The 16,458-nt window shown below is 41.5% G+C and overlaps 1 protein-coding gene across 3 annotated transcripts in view; it reads left to right on the forward strand.

The window, feature by feature from the left end:
* The first annotated feature begins 7,893 nt into the window (after window positions 1-7,893).
* The window catches only part of FAR1 (fatty acyl-CoA reductase 1), a 69,541-nt gene continuing 60,976 nt past the window's right edge, over window positions 7,894-16,458 (forward strand). Inside the window, exon 1 of one of the 3 annotated variants that reach the window (XM_044258879.1) lies at window positions 7,894-7,946. The gene's annotated coding sequence lies outside the window, so the exon portion shown is untranslated. Of the gene's footprint in view, window positions 7,947-8,628; window positions 8,768-16,458 lie in introns of those variants that run through there. The other 2 variants (XM_044258877.1, XM_044258876.1) reach the window with 2 other exon arrangements.

Below are 16,458 nucleotides of genomic sequence, written 5' to 3' on the forward strand. Positions count from 1 at the left end.
ACCCAATGGCTCTTAAGACTTGAGCCTGCTAAGAAGTAATCTTGCTTAGTCACCTGTAGGGCTGGGAATCCTGTAAGCAAAATTAATTGGACTGGTATTTCAGGAAGTGTTAGAAACATTGGCTCCATATAGTCAAACTTAGTTCCTTAAATGCATCTGGTCACATTATTTTTTTAAGATTTTATTTATTTATTTATTTGAGAGAGAGAAAGAGAGAGAGAGAAAAGGAGGAGGTGCAGTGGGGGAAGGAATCCCAAGCGGACTCTGCACTGAGTGAGGAGCCCAACTCCAGCTCGATCCCATGACCCCAAGACCATGACCTGAGCAAAAACCCAGAGCTGGATGTCCAAACGACAGAGCCACCCAGGTATCCCTCCGTCTGGTCACATTTAAGTCTATGTACTGCATTGTCAAATATGACATTACAGTCAAAGTCTTGATAATATACCCAATGTTTCCAATTGTAAAGAGAACAGAGTCTTACTGAACCTATGTTAACAACTATATTATCATGAATAAGAATGTTTATTAAGAACTTCCAGATTCGGGGTGGGGTGGGGGGAACCTGGATGGTTCAGGCAGTTAAGCGCCTGCCTTCAGCTTAGGTCGTGATCCCCTGGGTCCTGGAATCAAGCGCCGTGTCAGGTTTCCTCCTCAACAGGGTAGTCTGCATCTTCCCCCTCCTCTGCCCCTGTTGTGTGCTTTCTCTCTCTCTTGCTCTCTCTCTCTCTCTCTCAAATAAATACATAAAATCTTCAAAAAAAGAAAAAGTTTCCAAATTCTGGAGGCATCAGGTAGGAAAAAGAAGATAAATATTTTAATTGTTTTTAAAAGATTTTTTTATTTGCGAAAGAGAGAGAGAGAAGGAGAACATAGAGGGAGAAGCAGATTCACCACTGAGCCAAGAGTCTGACACACGGCTGGATCCCAGGACCCGAGATCACGACCTAAGCTGAAGAAAGACACCCAACTGACTGAATTTTATTTAAACTCAGTAATAGTCTTAAGCATCTAGTTGAGATAAAACCTAAGAAGAAAGAGTTGTATCTCTTCATTATGTTTAATGTTTACAACTCTGAAGACATGATTGTTTTTATTAAACCAACGAACTTTAAGCTAGCTTTAATTTACCAAAGATTGTCCTAGATCTTGTGAACTTGAAAAACATTTAGGTTAACTTCTATACTTCTGAGAGTTTTAGGAATACTTAATTTATGTAAGTGCTTATTTTTTTAAACTGGTTAAATAGAGCTCTTTTACAAAGTAATTATGGCAATATCATATGAAAGTAGAAAGATAACACATTACAAAATATGTATACCTAGATGCATACAGACATACAAAAAGGGAGCGTAGAGTTTTCATTTTAAATCTCATTTATGAGTTAGATATAAATTCAGAAACACAAAATTTACTAACTTATGTAAGAATGATCTTTGCCTTATTATTTTTCATTTTAATTTGATCTTCTTACAGGTAACGATAGGACATTTGTTTAAGATGAGAACTCTCTAAAAAAATCCTTTTAAATAGGGGTGCCTGGGTGGTTCAGTTGGTTAAGCATCCGACTCTTCATTTCAGCTAAGGTCATGATCTCAGGGTCCTGGGATCAAGCTCTGCAAGTGAGGCTCTGCTGGGCATGGAGCCTCCTTGGGATTCTGTTTCCCTCTCTCTCCAGCCACCCACCCCCACAGCTTGCACATGCAAGCGCTCTCTCTCTCTCAAAAAAAATCCTTTTAATTATAAAGTCCAAATATTCAAAAGTATACCTTCTTTTTTTTTTTTTTTTTTTAAAGATTTTATTCATTTATTTGACAGAGAGATTACAAGTAGGCAGAGAGACAGGCAGAGAGAGAGAGGAGGAAGCAGGTTCCCTGCTGACCAGAGAGCCCGATGCGGGACTCGATCCAAGGACCCTGAGATCATGACCTGAGCCGAAGGCAGCGGCTTAACCCACTGAGCCACCCAGGCGCCCCAGTATACCTTCTTTTTAAAATGAAGTAAAATTGACATATAATGTTATTATTAGTTTCAGGTGTACAACACATTGATTCAACAATTCTATACATTATGCAGTACTCTCCATGATACACGTAGTTACCATCTGTCATATAATGTTATTACAAAATCCCCTATGCTGTACTTTTCATCACCATGACTTATTATGTATAATAACTGGAAGTTTCTACCTCTTAATCCTCTTTATTTTGCCATTCCCCACATCCCCTCTGGTAACCTGTTGGTTCTCTGTATTGAACAGTCTGTTTGTTCCTAAGGTTGGTTTTCTAAGTTCCACATATAAGTTAAATCACACGGTATTTTTCTCTGTCTGACTTATTTCAGAAAACATACCTATTTGAACTGTGACTCAAAAACAAAATGCCTTTTTGTGGCTTAAATCAAAAAGCCTTTTAAGGGGCGCCTGGGTGGCTCAGTGGGTTGGGCCGCTGCCTTCGGCTCGGGTCATGATCTCAGGGTCCTGGGATTGGGTCCCGCATCGGCCTCTCTGCTCAGCGGGGAGCCTGCTTCCCTTCCTCTCTCTCTGCCTGCCTCTCGCCTACTTGTGATCTCTCTCTGTCAAATAAATAAATAAAATCTTTAAAAAAAAAAAAAAAGCCTTTTATGGCTTAACCATAGACATCGGAGGAGTCCCTAAAGACAGTGCACCACCCCCCCAACCCAGATCCAGTTAAGTTCATTCCCAGAGTTAGCCTAAGAGTGCAAAGACTTTCATTGTCACAGGTGGTAAGAACAGTGTTCGTGAAACTAACATCTCTTGTTATCTATGGGAAGATGAGATGTCTCCAGCTATAGACCAGCTTATCTGTGGTCCTGGGTGGGGGATATCAGGATGAGAGTTTCCTAACACTACAAACACAATGAAGACAATGAGACAACAAGGGCCCTTCATGGACTGGGACCTCTCATTAAGAGAAACTTCCTCAAGGCCTGGTGATGTCGGACAAAGAGAATGCTGCTTGTCATTTTTGTGTCTTGGGTTTCCAGCCTGTTTGTCTGGTTCCCTTGACGCAAGACAACACTTGTACCCGCTGGGTGATGGAGATCCAAAGCCAAGCTCTCAAGACATAAAATAGTATGAAAGGAACATGCTCTGATTTTTTTTTTTCCCTTACGATAAACACCATAAAAGACATATAAGGAAAACAAAGACTAGGAGGCTATGGATTATACCAGTTGGTACCCAGAACCAAATTTACAAGAGTCACAATTCAAAGAACTAATTTTGACAAATGTTTTTCTCCTGTCAGTCTATATTTAAAAAGAAAAAGATACAGGGAGACTCTTACTATTCTCCTTTTGGCTGGGTCTCCAGGCAGAAATAGAAATCTAAGATACTGATATGGTAAGGAGCTTACCTTCTGCTGGTTTTTTTGTCAGATGTCCCAGGATCTCTTAATGTTACAGTCACTAACATCCCATCATTGTCACCAGAGATTGTAGGGGAGGCAATATTTTACCTCTATCTTCTCAGGATTTTTCAGCTGGTCCCGAGAATTAAACAGATATAAGACAGATTAACATGAGAAAAGCACACAAATTTATGTTTTTTATGTGACGTAGGAGCTCTCGGAGGGAAGAACTAAAGAAATGGCAAAACCTACAGGCTTTTATACCAGGTTGAACAAAGAAAGGCAATTATGGAAAAGTATCTAGACTATATGGGAAGGCCATAGGAGTTGTTTTAACACGGTCTACTTATACAGGATTCTCTTGGTTTTGATTCCCCATTGAAGAATGTTCCTTTTCCCCTGGTACAGGAAGGGCATCTTTCACAAGGGAGTGTTTGTTTCCTGTTTTCAGTAAGATCAAGGGAGATTAGAATATCCTTTTTTTTTTTTAAAAGTTTTATTTATTTATTTGACAGACAGATCACAAGTAGGCAGAGAGGCAGGCAGAGGGTGGGGGGGAGCAGGTTCCCCGCCGAGCAGAGAGCCCGATGTGGGGCTCGATCCCAGGACCCTGAGATCACGACCTGAGCTGAAAGCAGAGGCTTTAACCCACTGAGCCACCCAGGCGCCTCTAGAATACCCTTTTTTTGCATCAGCGGTTTTTTAAGTGCTTTTCACTCAAAAATAGTCCTAATGACAAAGTGGCATTGGGGCTGGTGTATCCTGTCGCCCTTCAAGAATCAAAAAGTCAAGAATAGGATATGGGAATGATTTAGAAGGGCCATGAACATATCAGCTACATTTTTGTTTCACCTAGATTGAAGTTGGTTGTTGAATAACTGAGGGTGGGATGATTCACTTCCATGTGAAAACCAAACTTATCTCACAGATTTCTGAAAGACTCAGAACAAACACTTAGCATTGTTTCAACCTCCTTTTATAGATGGGGAAATGAAGCTACAAGTACCTGTGTGTATTTGTTCAGACTGGCAATAGAGGAATAGTGGAAATGTTAGAAAACCTGGTAAAATTGTCCCTCCCCCCTTAATAACAGGCTTTAAAAATATGTTTAAAGTAGACGGATTCTGGATGTCATAATGGAGTACAGGGCAAGGTAGAGATGACCAAATGATTTGCAGAGAATAACTGCCCTCACTAGAAATTTGTCTCTCTTGAGAACAGGGGCCTAAAACTCTTTCCAGGTTATGCAAGTGAGCATCTCTGATGCATTCTAGATGGCTGTGATGGGTTCTCCACCTTAAATACAAAGGAAGTTGTGTTCAACTTTAGTTTTGTCAACATCAGTATTTTTAATGGGAAAGAGTTACTCTTAAATAGTTCACATTCTCCCTTGTCATGAAATCTGTAAAGGTAAAGCATGGTAAAAATAATTACTAATTCTAGGAGGCCCATGAGAGATGTATGTAAGATTCCATGCTACTCATTGTGGGGGACACAAAGATGATTAAGGACAAGGTAAAATGACTTGATCTTGTTTTGGAGATGGCAAATGTTGGCTTGGTAGAAAGACTATATAAGGTTTGCCATCAAACAGATTTAGATTTCTATCCCACTTTTGTCACCTAACGGCTGTGTGATATTGGGCAAGCTACTTGTCTCACAGAGCTTCAATTTTCCCATCTATGAAATTCAGATGAATAGATGAATACTTGCACAGGGTTGTTGGGAAGATGAGAGTGAAGAATGTCATCAGAACCATTTAATAATGGGATGCCTGCGTGGCTCAGTTGGTTAAGCATCTGACTTTGGTTCAGGCCATGATCCCAGGCTCCTGGGATGGAGTACCACATCAGGCTCCTTGCTTGGCAGAAGACTGCTTCTCCCTCTGCCTGCTGCTCCCCTGCTTATGCCCCCGACCCCATAAATAAATAAATAAATAAAACCTTAAAAAAAAGAGAACTGTTTATTAAGACATTGGCAGAAAAGCATGTAAGTTAAAAAATGACACGCGTCTTAATATAAACGTTTCCTCAGAGCAGGAAGGAGTGTTTATATAAAAAAATTGATGCTTGACCTTGTTTTTTGTTTTTAAAATAGTTACAAAATTCCAAGGGGGTCATAATAGCTATAACAACATTATGTATAGCCTATGTGTTTCTGGTATTTATTCCTATATATGTTTTCTTAGAAATATGTGGTATTTCTCTAGGTTGTCAACTATCTATGAATAGATGCAAATTATTTTTGCTTGGTGGCATTTACCTTCATTTACAAAACTGTGTTCTATAACAAGGATCAATGGGCAGGTATATCATATTTGATTACAATGCAGTTGATTCCAATATATGCAGCCCAATTTTCAGGGCTCTTGCTGCAAGATGTAGAAAGCATTTGAATGAATGCTTTCTTTGGTATTACAACACTACTACGTATAGGTTTTTTAGACTCTGGGCAAAATCCTTCGTTGCCTTTTAAGGAGACTATTATTCACTTTTTGTAGATATAGGAATTCTTTGAATTCACTTAAGAATGATGGTACACTAAGCCTGGGTGGCTCAGTGGATTAAGCCTCTGCCTTGGGCTCAAGTCATGGTCTCAGGGTCCTGCGATCGAGCCCCCCATCGGGCTCTGCTCAGCAGGGAGCCTTCTTCCCCCTCTCTCTCTGCCTGCCTCTCTGCCTACTTGTGATCTCTCTCTCTCTGTCAAATAAATAAATAAAATCTTAAAAAAAAAAAAAGAATGATGGTACACTGAGGGACACTGGTCAATAAAACAACATGCCTTCCCCAAGAGTTTGTACCATCTTGGAGAGTGAACCACTGTTTTAATTTTAGGTCCTCCTCCAGAAAGCCCATCTTAGTCGGAGCAGGGAGGGCTGGGGGGTGGGGGGTGGGTTATGGAGAGGTGTCTCTGCTGGAGATGCATGTTACATACACATTGACTTAAATCAAATGAGATGTCTTTATGCTCTCAATCCTAATGTTATTTTAGAAAATCATAACATACTCATTAAGCAATTACTTAATTTTTTCATGTGGTTTCCTAAGAACTAAGTAATAGTATATTTTTTATATAACTATTTGAAAAAAATAATGTTTGCACAAAAATGTAAAAATCTGCAATGGAAGTATTCTCAAGAAATAATGTCTAATTGTGCATGCTGATAAATCTCAGCAGTGGTTTACTTAGTTCTGGTCTCCTGAGAATATGCCCCTAAATTACCTAAGCATTTAGGTCATTATATAGCTGGCATTTAAATCATTATTGTTTTTATATGTATTTCCTCATCCTGAATTACATTGGAATGATCCATTTATGTTTGTCTTCCTATTACACCTTATGCTCTTTGGAAAAAATACTCTTACCTAATTATATGCCTCGTTCAGGACAAGTACTTTAAACAAAGGCATTTATCTGAACTGAACAACTTAATGACCAAATTAACAAATCTGAATCATGTAGTCTACATTTTTATGAAATTTTTTTATTTTTTAAAGATTTTATTTATTTGACAGAGAGAGCACAAGTAGGCAAATCAGCAGACAGAGGGAGAGGGAGAAGCAAGCTCATCACTGAGCAGGAAACTCCACGCAGGGCTAGATCCCAGGATCCTGGGATCATGACCTGAGTCAAAGGCTTAAGGGACTGAGCCACCCAGATGCCCCTGAATTATGTAATTGTCAATTCTTTTGCTGCTGGTGCTCTTTCACAGGTTAGAATTTGACGCAGAGTTCTTATGTTTGTTTTGGAAAGGTTACCACTGACCCATTAATAACAAGTGTTTCACCTGGCCTTGGCTATTTCAGAATTCTGCTATTGGACTGGATTCCAAGCAGGAATGACTGTGCATGGTGCTGGACTGTCAGCTCCACCAGGGCAGAAGCTATGATATATCTATATATATCTCTCCATTTATCTTTATCTATATATTTATTATTTATATATTATTATTTTATGCTATATCACATTTATATTTTATTATATTTATATGGATTATTATATTTATTTATTTATTATTTTTAGAAGCTACGGTATTTAAATTAAAGTTTCCTGGGTTCAGAACTTAGGAGAACTTAGGTCAGCCACGAGGTAGGCAGCTCACTAGACTTTTGTAGTTTCCAACTGGGTGCAGGGCCAGGCACTGAAACAAGCTCTAAACACCCCCCCCAAAAAAAATCGGTCTGAATCATCTTAGCTGGTCCTTGAGTATCAATCCCTGTGCGCTAATCAGTGTGCCAAGAGCTTTCACTCCGTTCAATTCTCACAATCCTTTTCTTTTTCTTCCTATGCTTTGCAGTTTTTGAATGACAGGTAGCTAAATCCTAGTGAGAGTGTTTGTACCACGGGAGTCTCACAGAGCCTAAGGTTACAGTAATGTTATTACAAAGTTATTCTCACAATCCTTTTAGTTTAAAAATTGAGATACTATTCAATATCAGATATTAAAGTGCCTTGAGAGCACTAATTTTGACTGTATGCTTGATAAATTTTTACAGATGGATACCAACCAGATCAAGAGACAGAGCGTTTCCAGCTCCCAGTAGGTTCCCTCGTGCCCCTTCTTGCATCCCCGAGGTAATCATTATTCTAACTTTTGTCACCATCGGTAAGTTTTGTACGAAATTATCGTGGCACGACTGGTTCGCGGCGGTGGACGAGGCGCACGCTCGGCTTCCTTCCTAAAAAGCATCCCGCCGCGGTTCCTGGAGTACAGAGCCCGGGATCCCCTCTCACCGACCCAGCGCCGGACTCCACGTAGGCGCTGCAGGAGCACGCCACAATGGCTGCCCGCGGTCGCCCGCGCCGCCTCGCCGCATTCTCCCACCTTACCAATGGGTACCCCTCCCGCGCGACGAGCCAGCCGGGCGAGGCCCTGGGCGCCACCCGCCGGAACCCCAATGGCCAAGCGGGCGCTCCTGAGCCCGGGATGTGGGGCGCGCGCCCATTGGTTGAACTTGCCCCCGTGGACCGGCCGGCCGCAGAGCCCGCCTCCCAGCCCTCTCTCGGCGCTCCCATTGGCAGTTCGCGTTCCCCGCTCCCGACCCCGCGCCTGCTCCCGCCTCCAGCCAGCCGCGATGGAAACGGGGTTGGGGAGGGTGGGAGGCCGAAGCGAGGAGGAGGGGGTGAGCTTTCCTCCCGGTAAGGGGGCGCGAGAGACAAGACAGGCCAATCAGGACAGGACGTGGAAAAGAGGCGCCGCGCCAGCCAGTCACATCGCGAGGTCCGGGTCGGGAAGGCTGACGCGAGTGGCACAGCCAATGGGCGTGCCACTACCCGTCCGCTCTTCAGCAGCCGGTCGGGGGTGGTGGAGGAGCGAGTGAGGAGAGCGCGACGGCGGCGGCGGAGCCATCGCTGGACGGCCAGGGGGAAAGCGAGGCCCGAGCCTCTGCGTCTCGGTGAGAGGCGGCGACTGCCGGGCGAAGGAAGGCCGGGATGCGGGCCGCTTCTCGCCTGGTCCCGGCCGCGGTTGCGGGAGCCGGGGCGGCAGGCCGCCAGAGGCGGAGGCGACACCCGCCGCCCCGCCCCCGCCCCCACCCTGGGCCGCCCGGAGCCGGGGGCGCCTGCCTCTGCCCGGGTGGTCTGTGCGCCGCTGGGCCCGGGCCGCCGCCCTCCGGAGTGCCGGGCCGGCGAGCGGGGACGCAGGGAGGGGCCTGGTTTGCAGCCGCGGAGCCTTGGGGGCTCCGCCTGGTGTGGGGAGGCCGCGGAGAGGTGGTGAAGGTGGGGCGGGGTACTTAACGGAGGAGCGGGCTCGTGTGCCCCGGGGCGGCAGTCGGAGGGGGCGTGTGATTGAAAGAATTTCTGGTCTTTCTGAGGGGGGAAGAAAGTGATGGGGAAAGGGTGATGCTCAGAAAAGGGTGCCCGGGGTGAAGGTGCGGAGCCGGGGAATGTGGCTGGCCTTTGGGAAGTAGGCACTGATGGAGTGGAGGGGGAGATCAGCTGGGAGTGAAGGGAGGGGAGGGTTTTGAAGGTTAAGATCCCTGGACGAATGAGGACGAGTGGATTTGGAGTGAGAGGGACCTACTCCAACCGGAAGGTGACTGAGAGAAGATTTTAGATGAGGTGTGGCTGGAAGCTGTTTGACTAGAAGGCGTTAGGGAGGCCAGTTAGGAGAAAGTGTGCAAGTTGCCGACCGTCGGCAGCAGAAGGGTGTGGATCTTTTATGACTAAGTGAGCGAGAATAACTGTTCCTTTTGGGAGAGGCTGGGGAGCCGAGTGTTCCAGGTAGGAAGGACTCAGCCAGCCAGGTTCATAGGTTCATACACTACTCATGAGGGCCAAGCCCTGAAAGTTAACTCTCTCTGCTGAGGCTGGCTGTGTTTCCCTTCTCCACCCCGTTAGTTCATCTAATTGTTTTGCCACAGCAGCACGCACACCCTCTCAGATAGCAGATACTGTTTGTTTTTCATGGATGGCAATGAGGAATCACCTAATTCTTTGTCTTAAAAAAATTAGAATCTGTTGGTTTAAAGGCAGCATCAGAAGGTACGTTCAGAAAATCTGCGCTGTAGGGGAATGTCTCACCTATTTTGTTGGACATAGCATAAAAATGATGCAAGATCTCTGAGAGTAACACAGTGAAAATTAACGTGGAAGTACAGTTCTGTTTCTGTAAGATCAGCCACTTTGATGCAGTGGAATTTGATTATGTATCCTATTGTTGGGAAGTTTTTTAGTCTTGGGAAGAGCGTTATAGCTAAATAGGTTCAAAGTTCTTTTCACTTAGGAAAGAAAGACATAATGTGTGTATTATCACTGCTGTTACTTCTCAGTTTAAATCTTTAGGAGTTTTTAGGAAGGAGGAGAGGGTCTGGACTGGGAGTGTGTGGCGTAAGGAGGAACTGTTTGTGGAGACCGTTGCAAAAGATGCAAAAAAAAAGTTTTTATTTGTGGGGTGTGGGCAGAGGTTGAGAACAGAGAAGAAGTAGTAGAAACAAAAGTGGCCCACTATACATTTTCAGTGGATTTAAATTGGAGGTGCTGATAGGCTTCGAGATGTAAGTTTTGCTTGACGATAGTACAAAAGGCTTGTGAAGAGTTAAACACTTCTTGACAAATACAAAGTGCCGAAGACAGAAACCAAAGAGGGCATATGTTGTATAGGATATTTCCTTACCCAGATCACCAAAGCATTGTAGTTAATGGACCATTCTTTTCTAGGAGATAGAAATAATTTCGTGGAAGTAATTTCTTGGCACTGCTATTCACTGATCACATTTTACCCTTAGTATAACAGTACCCAAGTGCTGAGGTGACTCAGAGCAGAGAACAACTAATCCAAGTGGTGTGGAGTTAATCAGGGAAGGTTTCCAGGAAGAGGTTAGTTTTGAGACATCTTTAGAACTAGGAGTTTGGGTATGTGCTTTGGAAGACATGAAGATGACATTCCAGTAGTTTGGACATGCTGTCAGCAACTTTGGACAAGAATGACACATTAAAAATGGTTTTAAGGAGGATGGAATATTTGAATGAAGATATAAGAGCGTGGAGATCAATGGAGTCTGTGGTTGTAGTTTAGTTGAAAAACAATGGTTCTATCTTGTGGATAGGAGAGAAGAATTAGAATAGTTAATGATGGATTGGAGACAGTAAGGGAAAGAGTACAAAAATATTTTTTGATATTTGTGATAAGAAAATATGTTGACAATAAGTTGGGTTATTGAGAGGTAGATTTGGTGTTAAACCATAAAACAATCAGAAACATTTTTGAGTCCTGTACTAGATTATATTGATAACAGTAGCAAAATTTATTGGGTTCCACTTTGTGCCAGACACTGTTTTTAGCTATTCGAGCATCATCTTTCTTTGATTATCGCTGTTTTATAGATGAGGGAACTGAGATTCAGAGAGATTTAATTTGCCCAACGTCATACAACTAATAGGTGGCAGGTCAGGATTGACAAAGTCAGTAAATACTAATTGACCCTGAGCTTCCTGCCAGGCACTGTGTTAAATGCTGGAGGTTCAAAGTGGTCAAGCAAATCCAAAGGTCAGGCTGGAGCCATTTTTTTGGAGGTTGTCAGGAATTAATAGAAGAGAGCCAGTGAAGGAAGAGAAAAAGATGAGCTGGAGAGACTCTTGTAGATACTGAGGAATATATTGTTTTGGAAAACTTAGGATAGAAATAGTTTTAAGAAAGAGGAAGTAGTTAGCAACAAAATATGTAGCTGAGAGACTCGGAAGAACAGATTGAGAAGAAACCGTGAGTTAAGTCAGGAAAAAAACTTGTGTGAATTTAGTCTCAAAAACCAGAATTAAGATAATAAGATATAGGCAGATAGTTACTCATGTTTAGTGGCAAGTGCTCTACATAGTTAAAATATGATGGCGGTTGCGGTCAAATTCATAGGAAAGAGTTGGTATGTCCCTTTCTAAAATTTTAATCTTTGGCTGCTGAGATCTTGGGTATTTTAAAAATGCTCATGCACTTTGTATTTTCCAAGTTCAAAAAAAACAAGCATTACTTTTATAGTTGGGGAGAAAGTCATTCTACTGAAACGAGCTAATAGGGAATATGTGGGTGGGCTTCTCGCATTATGTTTGGGGAAGGGGAAAAGATGGTCTTATTTCAGTGTATATTGCTGCCTATGAGATACTTGGGTAGGTACATTCCTGTCTTAGAAATGACCAGACACATCCTGAAACTGTATATACTGAAAGATGGCATTTGCTTAATTTGAGGGATCAGGTTACTAACTCACCTTGAAGCATGGAGATCTGGTCTTGATTTTTCTGAACGTTTTTTTAGGGTTTAATAAATGAATTTAAGGTTAAACAAATGCATACTTCTCATTCAATTGAGTCATTTTAACTGTGTCTTTAGGATTTTATACCCTTCTTTCTTCCTACACGTTGGTTCTGTAGTTCCTCTCTTACTGGGTTTGTAATGGGCTTACAGTTTCAGTTCAGTAAGATGATATGAAAGTGCTGAATTTACATATAACTGATTTAACTTAAAATTTGTCATTGTTTTCAGTTCCCAATTTGAAGAAGAAAAGAGACAAATTTCAAGACAATGAAATAAGCTTCTCTAATCAAATAATTATTCAAGAGCTAACTAGTAGAATTTGCATCAGGATCAGTACAGTTTAGTTTCAGTCTCTAAAATGGAGATGGAAGCATCTTGTAAGTCAAGAATAGGATCTAATTTTTAGTTTAATTTGGCCCATAGGGATTGTGGGAGGAAGCTTAATGTTTCATCTAGGTACTGTACTATGTTCCTTAAATAAATTATTACATTTAGTTCTCATACAATTCTCCAAGGTGGAGAACCTCTTATAGATGAGAGAACGAGGCTCAGAGAAATTAGTAACTTTCCAAATGTTGGAGAGGTAGAACAGAGCTGAGATTGAAACCTTGCTTTGTGAAAGCCAGAATTCATGCATATGAGATAAAAGGCAAGAAAGAGTTGTTTATATTAATATTTGCAATTTAAAAAAAAAGCCACATAGCCTTAGGTGTTTAGTAACTTTGTTACCTTAGAAGGTGGCACTGTTGCTCTGTGTATTTGCTTTATGACACTGGCTCTTAAATGATAGTGATTATTATGTGTCTTTTAAGGGTGCATTATATTACCTTTAGAGGGGTATGTTTTCACATTTTAGTATTTTTTAAAATGAAGATGTAATTTACAGTGTTTTTTTGAAAATGCTTATGAAATGGGTACTTTGTCTTTTTTTTTTTAAATTTGAAGATCTAATTCTCTTTATTAATTGATTCATGGATTGGACAACACCCCATCTAGTAAGTAGAGAGGCACTCCCAAATGGCTACTATGTCTTAAAGTCAAATGTGTGTCTTAGAATTGAGAAGTGTGGTATATGCATATAGTCTGCATGTACAGTGCCTTAGGAGTTTGTTGTGTGCATTTTCTTCCCAGCTCCTTTCTTTACTTAGTCTATTACCTTTTGTGTGTGTGTGTGTGTGTGTGTGTGTGGTATAATATAGAACTGAAGTATATATTAATAATAAAATACTCGGGACGCCTGGGTGGCTCAGTTGGTTAAGCAGCTGCCTTCGGCTCAGGTCATGATCCCAGCATCCTGGGATCGAGTCCCACATCGGGCTCCTTGCTCGGCAGGGAGCCTGCTTCTCCCTCTGCCTCTGCCTGCCTCTCTGTCTGCCTGTGCTCGCTCTCTCTCCCTCTCTCTCTGACAAATAAATAAATAAACTCTTTAAAAAAAAAATAATAATAAAATACTCATTCTCGGGGTGCCTGGGTGGCTCAGTGGGTTAAGCCGCTGCCTTCGGCTCAGGTCATGATCTCAGGGTCCTGGGATCGAGTCCCGCATCGGGCTCTCTGCTCAGCAGGGAGCCTGCTTCCCTTCCTCTCTCTCTGCCTCTCTGCCTACTTGTGATCTCTGTCTGTCAAATAAACAAATAAAATCTTAAAAAAAAAAATACTCATTCTCCTTAGTGAATATTATAGTGTAGAAGAAAGTACTTTGATGTGGAAAATTAACATTGCACTGTGAATCAGCAGATCGGAGTTTTAATTTTGGTTTTGCTAGTAACTTGATGTGTAGCTTGAGGCGAGTCACTTCCCCTCTCTGAGCTTTAGTTTTCTCATCTCTAAAATGGAGTTGGGAGAGGAACTTACAGACTTGTCCAGCTTGAACAAACTATGCTCTCTCTTTAAAAATGTAGATGCCTTGGGCGCCTGGGTGGCTCAGTGGGTTAAGCCGCTGCCTTCGGCTCAGGTCATGATCTCAGGGTCCTGGGATCGAGTCCCGCATCGGGCTCTCTGCTCAGCAGGGAGCCTGCTTCCTCCTCTCTCTCTGCCTGCCTGTCTGCCTACTTGTGATCTCTCTCTGTCAAATAAATAAATAAAATCTTTAAAAAAAAAATGTAGATGCCTTAAATCCTTCTTAAAAACTGTATTTATTAGCTTTCTGCTATTTTTTTCTTTGTCTTCATGTCTTTGCCTTCTCTCCTTGCCTTTTTTCTGTGGATGCTTGAGAGTACTATCAGATCCAGTGTATTAGAGAGGATGTGCTATTTTTGATAGCCTGCATTTACTAAGACAGGATATTTGAGAAAGTAGGTACTTAGTAAATAGTTAACAAATGAATATATGTTTTATTTGAGTTTTAATAAAAGGACCATTTAAATAAAATACCATACAGAAGCTGTTAAAGTTTCTTTGAAAGGTAGTCCTGCCTAAATAATGAAATGTGTTTAGTGAAGTAAATTTATCTGCTCTCTATGGAGTAGGTTTCTACAGAAGAAGACTACTGGACCTGTCTTTTGAGAAATTCTCTCTGTTCTAGTAGGAGAAGGAATCTTCTTTGAACTTTGTATTATGGAAAGTTGCTGACATAAAATGACATCACTAACTTTAGCAGTTACAAACCTGTGGTTGATCTTGTTTCATCTCTACTTCCACCCACTTGCCCTGTTTTTATCTTGAAGCAAATCCCTAAACAGTTTTACCAGGTACTACCATACAGCATGATGAATGTGACAATAGACACTAAGCTAAGTGAAGTAGAAATTGTTCATTTAAATATTTTTGAGACATGTGTTATACTGTGCTAGGCAAGAGAAATTAGATATAATAATCTACTGTTGGATGGCGTTAATGTAATTGGGTATACTTAATATACATATATAAAACAATATAGCAACATGAGATTATATACCAAAACAATATAGCAACATGAGATTATATACCAAAATATTTTAAATGAGAGATGACATTATTTCTGAATGAAAGGATTTAGATGGGAAAAAAGAATATTAAAGGGTGCAATGAGGGTGATCATATGGAGAAAACATAGTTAGAAAAAATCTAACTTTAGGGGCACCTGGGTGGCTCAGTTGTTAAGTGGCTGCCTTTGGCTCAGGTCATGATCCCAGGGTCCTGGGATTGAGTCCTGCATCAGGCTCCCTGCTCATGGGAAGCCTGCTTCTCCCTTTCCCACTCCCCCTGCTTGTGTTCCCTCTCTGTCACTGTCTGTCTCTCTCTCTCTGTGTCAAAGAAATAAGTAATCTTTAAAAAAAGAAAAATCTGGGGGACCTGGGTGGCTCACTGGGTTAAGCCTCTGCCTTCCACACAGGTCATGGTCTCACGGTCCTGGAATCGCGCGAGCCCTGCATCATCAGGCTCTCTGTTCAGCAGGATGCCTGCCCTGCCTGTCCGTCTGCTTACTTGTAATCTCTCTCTGTCAAATAAATAAATAAAAATCTTAAAAAAAAAAAAAAAGAAAGAGAAAAATCTAACTTAAGCTCCATAGGGAGTTTTATCTAAATCTGTTATCTCTCTTTTAGACCCGTACAGCATATTATTGACATACTTTAATCATACTTTAATACTTTAATCATACTTTAATCAAATCAATATTTGAAAAAAGCCAGTTTCTGTGTTGCAAGTTAAGACACACTTCTTTATGACTGTCACTGTCTCTGGTGAATTATTTGGCACATTTCATTAAAAAACCTTCTAAATATCTTAGTACCACATGTATTTTTTTTTTTTTAAAGATTTTATTTATTTATTTGACAGACAGAGATCACAAGCAGACAGAGAGGCAGGCAGAGAGAGGGAGAGGAGGAAGCAGGCTCCCTGCAGAGCAGAGAGCCCGACGCGGGACTCGATCCCAGGACCCTGAGATCATGACCTGAGCCGAAGGCAGCGGCTTAACCCACCGAGCCACCCAGGCGCCCATTACCACATGTATTAATGGATCCATTTTGTCTAGAATGTTTGTGTGTGTGCCACCAGCTTTGAAATATAAATCATTTTGAGATCTTAAATGGTGGTGCGTATGTGTTGTGTTTAAGTGTTAACTGTTAGACAATTTTAAGATTACTTTGAAATACCTAGTTTACATTAATCTTGTCTTTTATGGAAATCTTGCCAGAAATGTTGGCTTGACATAAGTTTTCTCACGTGAGAAATCCTTGTTGAATTTAAGGAATTCTTAAAATTATATATTATTATTTTGGAGTATTAAATACTTTGAAGTATTAATTGAGAGTAAAATCTTAATATATGTTCCATAATGCAGAGATTTTTAGTCAAGGGTCATGATCTCTTTTGAGCATCTCCCCAAAGCTTTGTGCTATCTCCTTAGAAAAATAAACAGGA

This window comes from Neovison vison, chromosome 7, assembly GCF_020171115.1.
Source record: "Neovison vison isolate M4711 chromosome 7, ASM_NN_V1, whole genome shotgun sequence".
Lineage (NCBI taxonomy): Eukaryota > Metazoa > Chordata > Mammalia > Carnivora > Mustelidae > Neogale > Neogale vison.